At 47.4% G+C, this 7,221-nt stretch overlaps 1 pseudogene; it reads right to left on the reverse strand.

Annotated features, from left to right (window-relative positions):
- Positions 1-1,560: 1,560 nt before the first annotated feature.
- Positions 1,561-2,571, reverse strand: LOC744256 (actin, cytoplasmic type 5-like; annotated as a pseudogene).
- Positions 2,572-7,221: the final 4,650 nt, after the last annotated feature.

Consider the following 7,221-nt stretch of genomic DNA (forward strand, 5'->3'; position numbering starts at 1 on the left):
GCTCGGGGGAGAAAGTGACAGGCTCCCTGCATCTGCCTCTGTTGAGCAGCATGGTCCAGGCAAGTCTGCTTCCAGTGTGCAGTTTCCCCCATGCTCCTAGAATCAGCCTCAGCACAGCCCCTTAGAGATAAAGGGGCCCAGGAGGCAGGCCTCCCCCATCTTCCCACTGTGCCCTCCTTCAGAATTTTAAATTCTATTCATCCCAATCTTTTCCCTTTGTTCCCCAACCCTTAAGGGGTGGTATCTGCTCACTGTAGCTACTACCTCAGTGAAACTCCTGAATTTTTTTTTTTTGAGATGGAGTCTCCTCTGTAGCCCAGGGTGGAGTGAAGTGGTGTGATCTCAGCTCACTGCAACCTCCACCTCCTGGTTTAAGCAATTCTCCTGCCTCAGCCTCCCTAGTAGCTGGGATTACAGGCACCCACCACCACGTCTAGCTAACTTTTGCATTTTACTAGAGACAGGGTTTTGCCATGTTGGCCTGGCCAGGCTCAAAACTCCTGACCTCAAGCAATCCACCCACCTTGGCCTCCCAAAGTGCTGGGCTCACAAGTGTTAAGCCACCGCACCCAGCCGATTTTTTTTGTTTCTTTTACAGCAGTACTTTTATTTTTCCTTACACAATGACGTGTTGCTGGGGCCTGATGTTCTCACATAACAGTAAAAAAACAAAATGTGTTGTCATCTCAAAGAATTGAGAATTGAGTACAAGAAAACCCTACATAAATTAAAGGGATGAATACATTTACAGGTGGAAATACAAACTGCTTCCAACTCAAGACAAGTAGCAGCTCATGGTGTTCTGGCATGAAAACATCAGCTAAGAGAGGAAACTTGGTCCTATGGCTTGGACTTTTCCAACCCTGATAGACCGGCAAGACAGAAACAATTGGTTCAGGAGCCCTTACCAGGCTCTACAGCAGAACACTCTGCCCTGACACATTAATACACTGCACAGATCGGAGACTGCTGGCCACACAGACTCACCAAACCACTGACCTGTCTTCCACAAGCCAGTTCTTACCTCAGCCACGAAGTGACCAAGCCACATAGGGCATTACACAAATACCAAGGAGAACAGTTAACTTGAATACAAGGTCAAAATCAGCAACAAGTTTTACAATCCAGTGCTGATATCAGATACAAACCTTAAGGACAAACTTCTTTCAAAGGCTTATTCCAGTTTCGTGAGGCTAGTATGAGGTGTATGCATTTGCCAGGGGCAAATTTTTTTTTTTCTTTTGAGACGGAGTTTCGCTCTGTTGCCCAGGCTGGAGTGCAGTGGCACGATCTTGTCTCACTGCAAGCTCCACCTCTCAGGTTCACACCATTCTTCTGCCTCAGCCTCCCGAGTAGCTGGGACTACAGGCACCCTCTACCACGCCCGGCTAATTTTTTTGTATTTTTAGTAGAGATGGGGTTTCACCGTGCTAGCCAGGATGGTCTTGATCTCCTGACCTTGTGATCTGCCCACCTCGGCCTCCCAAAGTGCTGGGATTACAGGCGTGAGCCACCACGCCCGGCCTCCAAGGGCAAATTTATACTCTGGAATTAACCCATGCAGTAAATGCTACTCATCGGCTCACAGTCCGTTTAAAAGCGTTTGTGGTGGATGATGGAGGGGCCTGACTCATCTTACTCCTGCTTGCTGATCCACATCTGCTGGAAGGTAGACAGTGAGGCCAGGATGGAACTGCCGATCCACACCGAGTACCTGTGCTTGGGGCGGGGCACAATGATCTTGATCTTCGTGGTGCTGGGCACCAGGGCAGTGATCTCCTTCTGCATCCTGTCAGGATGCCCCAGTACGTGGTGGTGCTGCCAGACAGCACGTGTTGGCATATAAGTCTTTGCAGATGTCCACATCACACTTCATGATGGAGTTGAAGGTGGTCTTGTGGATGCTGCAACATTCCATGCCCAGGAAGGAAGGCTGGAACACTGCCTCCAGACACTGGAACTGCTCGTTGCCAATGGTGATGACCTGGCCATGGGCACCTCACAGCTATTCTCCAGGGAGGAGGAGGATGCGGCGGTGGCCATCTCCTGCTCGAAGGGCAACACAGCTTCTCCTTGTCATGCATGATCTCCCACTCGGCCGTGGTGATCAAGCTGTAGCCGAGCTTGGTGGGGATTTTCATGGGGTAGTCAGGTCCTGGCCAGCCAGGTCCAGACACAGGATGCCATGGGGGAGGGTATAGCCCTTGTAGATGGGCAACATGTGGGTGACCCCATCTCCAGAGTCCAGGACAATGCCAGTGGTGTGCCCAGAGGTGTAGAGGGACAGCATGGCCTGGATGGCCACGTACATGGCCCAGGTGTTAAAGGTCTCAAACATGATCTGAGTTATCTTCTCTCTGTTGACCTTGGGGTTCAGGGGGGCCTTGGTCAGCAGCACTAGGTGCTCCTCTGGGGCCACGTGCAGCTCACTGCAGAAGGTGTGGTGCCAGATCTTCTCCATGTCATCTGTATTAGTCCATTTTTGCACTGCTGATAAAGACACACCTGAGACTGGACAATTTACAAAAGAAAGAGGCCTAATGGACTTACAGTTCCAGGTGGCTGGGGAGGCCTCACAGTCATGGTGGGAGGCAAGTCACGTCTTACACGAATGGCAGCAGGCAAAGAGAGAGAGAGCTTGTGCAGGGAAACTCCCATTTTAAAAACCGTCAGATCGGCCAGGCACGGTGGCTCACGCCTGTAATCCCAGCACTTTGGGAGACCGATGCAGGCAGATCATGACGTCAGGAAATCGAAACCATCCTAGCTAACATGGTGAAACCCTGTCTCTACTAAAAATATGAAAAATTAGCCGGGCGTAGTGGCACCTGCCTGTAGTCCCAGCTACTCGGGAGGCTGAGGCAGAAGAATCGCTTGAATCCCGGAGGCGGAGCTTGCAGTGAGCCAAGATCGCACCACTGCGCTCCAGCCTGGGTGACAGAGCGAGACTCCATCTCAAAAAACAAAAAAACAAAAAACACAAAACAAAATATGAAGTTTTGGGTTTGTAAGTCCTAAGTTTCTGGGTTCCAACCTGAATTGGTACCCACTTTGTGGAAGGTTATGTTATTTGGACCTAAGTCTGAGCAGTTGCAAAGGGGCCAGAGAAAATAAATGACTAGGTAAATCAGGTATCTGTGAATAAGAAAATGTGATGGCTATCTTTTTAAGTAACTGAATTACTTAATGATAGTGAACAAAGAAAATCCTATCTGTATCCTTTCCTAACATCAAAGGCTGAAATCAGAGAACTTTAATTGCAAAAAGCATTTAATAAGTCTGAATCCATAGGCTGGCTCTATAGTTGATTGTTAGACGAAAATGTCAACACATGGTATTTAATAGGCACCTAGTAGTAGATTAAAACACAAAAGGCATAGCAGATGAATTCTAATTGGTGGAGAGAGGTTAATTTTTAAAAGCTTACAGAAATTGCTATGGTAAGAAATATTAAATTAATCCTAATGGCCTTTATCGAACCACTAATAACTCATACCTCGCAACTGACTGGATGCCTTATGTGCAGAGTTGATTGTCTAATTACCTAAAACCTGAACTTAGAAACTGTGCATGGGCTAGGCCGGGCGCAGTGGCTCACGCCTGTAATCCCAGCACTTTGGGAGGCCGAGGCAGGCAGATCGCAAGCATCCTGGCTAACACAGTGAAACCCCGTCTCTACTAAAGATACAAAAAATTAGCCGGGCCTGGTGGCAGACGCCTGTAGTCCCAGCTACTCAGGAGGCTGAGGCAGGAGAATGGCATGAACCCTGGGGGCAGAGCTTTCAGTGAGCGGACATGGCGCCACTGCACTCCAGCCTGGGCAACAGAGCAAGACTCCGTCTCAAAAAAGAAAAAAAAAAAAAAAGAGAAAGAAAGAAATTGTGCATGGGCTGGGTGCAGTGGCTCACGCCTGTTATCCCAGCACTTTGGCAGGGCAGATCACAAGGTCAGCAGTTCGAGACCAGCCTGACCAACATGGTGAAACCCCTGTCTCTACTAAAAATACAAAAATTAGCTGAGCCTGGTGGCATGCGCCTGTAGTCCCAGTTACTCGGGAGGCTGAGGCAGGAGAAGTGCTTGAACCCGGGAGGGGGAGGTTGCAGTGAGCGAAGATCACGCCACTGTACTCCAACCTAGCAACAGAGTGAGACTCCGTCTCAAAAAAAAAAAAGAAATTGTGCATTTATCTCACCTTCTGAAATGTTACTCATTGCTTGCTGCCTTTCAGCAGCTGGCCAGACTCCTAAACTGTTCAAAACATCTAAAAACGGAATGTTTTCTCAGTTGCTGGAAGAAACAAAAACTTAGATCATTATTTTTATAACAGGGAATCAATTATAGTAACTTGAAAATATGAGATGTGATTAAAAATATTAAATTGAAATGCTTACAAATGAAATACACCCCTTCTTCCTGAAACTGGAAACTAAGAGTCATTGACGTGGTTTGACTGAAAGATGAAGCCCAGCTGTATCCTACAGCTACATCAGAGCCCCTGTGGCTAAGGGTACATATAAAAAACTCTAAAACAAATTTCTGAATAAGATGTGACTTTTCCCTACCACTTGGCTCTATGGTCCTGGCAACTGATGCCTTGGAAGTGATTGATCAGTTTGGATACTCAGCTATAATGAAGCCTCTTGGTTTAGCAGTAGTAAGAAGGCAGAAAAGCATCAAAAAACCTTAATTCTGATTGAGCCTATTTCAGTGGTGGAAAAAAATCTTAATTCTGATTGAGCCTGTTTCAGTGGTGGAAAAAACACATTCTGGATTGTATGCATGCCAGGCAGTAACATATCCAGAGCTTCTGGAATCATTTCATACAATTTCCATTATGGGATAGAAGCTTTGAGACTAGCATTGCATTTCATTTGGTTGTGAATTGTTCAACATTATTGGTATCTGTGCTTTCTGAACATTACTGCTGAGTTTCAATTATCTTTCCCATGAGAATGGGCACATTTTCCGACTTCTAAGATGTCCCTTTTGTTGCATGTCCTTGAAAGTTTTTATACCCCATGAGAGCCCAATTTAAATAACCTTTGGTACAATTCACTGAGGCAAAGATTTGGCAGTTGTTAATTTTTTTTTTTTAAGATTTATAGGTTTATTTAAGAAAGTACCTCCAAAAGAGGTAGGTGGCTGAAGCCACTGGTGTTGGGAAAGATGTTAATGGCCTAAATTGAGCCCAGCTGTGGTAAATGCACATTGACTTTTACTGAAAATACACTAGTTGAATAACCTTCCGCCATTAGCCTATCACCATGGAAATAAGGATAATCTGAGCAAGGTGGTGAACTCCACTAACAAAGTGAAAAAGGTAATTCCTGGAATTAAAGTTACAAGGTGAAAAAAACCTTGTTCTTGACTTAAAAATCTCATTAACAAACATTAGTTTCAAGAACTTGAACCCGGGAGGTGGAGGTAGCAGTGAGCCGAGATCGCGCCACTGCACTCCAGCCTGGGAGACATAGCAAGACTCCGTCTCTAAAAGAAAAGAAAAGAAAATCACCCTGTAACTTACTACCTCCTCAGAAATTAAGTTTGCGCTGTCCAACAGCAAGAGGAATTCGCTTGATAAGAATAATTAAACACATAAAGGCAATGCCTAACCTCGTAACGCCACCCCATATTCCTTAATCTTTACCAAGCCACTATAAGACGGCAGAAAACACAAGCTGCACTTTCGTTCTTTTCTCGTGTCCCGTTTTCAACAGACCATGGATTTTTTTTTTTTTTTTTTTTTAGATGGAGTCTCGCTCTGTGCCAGGCTGGAGTGCAGTGGCACGATCTCAGCTCACTGCAACCTCTGCCTCCCGGGTTTAAGCAATTCTCCTGCCTCAGCCACCCGAGTAGCTGGGACTACAGGCGTGTGCCACCACGCCCAGCTAATTTTTTTTGTATTCTTAGTAGAGAGGGGGTTTCACCTGTTGGCCAGGATGGTCTCCATCTCTTTACCTCGTAATCCGCCCACCTCGGCCTCCCAAAGTGTTGGGATTACAGGCGTGAGCCACCGCGCCCGACCAGAACATGGAAATTTAAAGAGAAAAAAATAAGTGACCTCTGATTTCAAAAACACAACCACCCACTTTTCTATTCTATTCCTGGTGAGCACATTCTGGAGACTCTGCGGCAACCATAGCCTCGGCCGCGGCGGAAGGCTCCGGGGCGGCCACACCTCAGGGGGCAGCGCGCGCAGGCGGGTCAGGCTCTGATTCCCATCTCTCTCCGGTCTTCACTGGAAGGACCCACACTACATCACAAAGTAATGGCTTTACAATTAACTTCTAAGTAGCTAAATTTAGTAATGGGCGCTCAAGTTTTAAAAAATATTATTCAGGCCGGGCGCGGTGGCTCACGCCTGTAATCCCAGCACTTTGGGAGGCCAAGGCTGGTGGATCACCTGAGGTTAGGAGTTCAAGACCGGCCTGGCCAACAGGGTCTGCAAAAATACAAGAAATTAGCCAGGCGTGGTGGCGGACGCCTGTAGTCCCCAGCTACTCGGGAGGCTGAGGCAGGAGAATCGCTTGAACCCGGGAAGCGGAGGTTGCAGTAAGGCGAGGTCGCGCCACTGGACTCCAGCCTGGGCAACAAGAGCGAAAGCGAAACTCTGTCTCAAAAAAAGAATATTATTCAAAAACTGATTTTCACATTTTTAAAAAAGACCCACTGAGGGAGGAAGACCGAATCCCACACATGCGCGCGCACAGCGGTTCCGAGTTCTGCAACCAACCTCCCACGGGCGCCGCGCCTTCTCCGCGTCACGTGACGGCCGTCTCCCGCACCTTCCATACTCTCAATGTAGGGAGAGGACGGGTTCCATCAGCAATTTAATAAAAACCATTGGTGAAGCAAAAAAAAAAAAAAAAGCCTGCCAACCTCTTATAACGTTTTTTCTTTATTTTTCTCTTTTATGTGGACAGGAAGCCTTAGGTTGGCTATATTTACCCTCAAATCTGTTTTTAAAATGATTTTTAAGTTTCAGCATACTCCCGCGCTTAATGAAATGGTTTCCCCCAGCATCCCCAGCTGGTGCGGTCTGAACCATTCGGAACTTCCCGGAGGGGGGCACCGGAATAGGGGCGGCGGAAAAGGGTAATTGTCGGGCAGCGGCCCCTGCTTCCCAGTCAGACCTCGGAGTTGCAGGACTCGGACTGTGTTCCTGGGCTTGCGGGAGCTAGGGAGGCCCGGCTCTCCTCGCGGTGCAGGACGCGCTCGGAC

The sequence above is a fragment of the Pan troglodytes genome, chromosome 19 (assembly GCF_028858775.2).
Source record: "Pan troglodytes isolate AG18354 chromosome 19, NHGRI_mPanTro3-v2.0_pri, whole genome shotgun sequence".
Taxonomy (NCBI): domain Eukaryota; kingdom Metazoa; phylum Chordata; class Mammalia; order Primates; family Hominidae; genus Pan; species Pan troglodytes.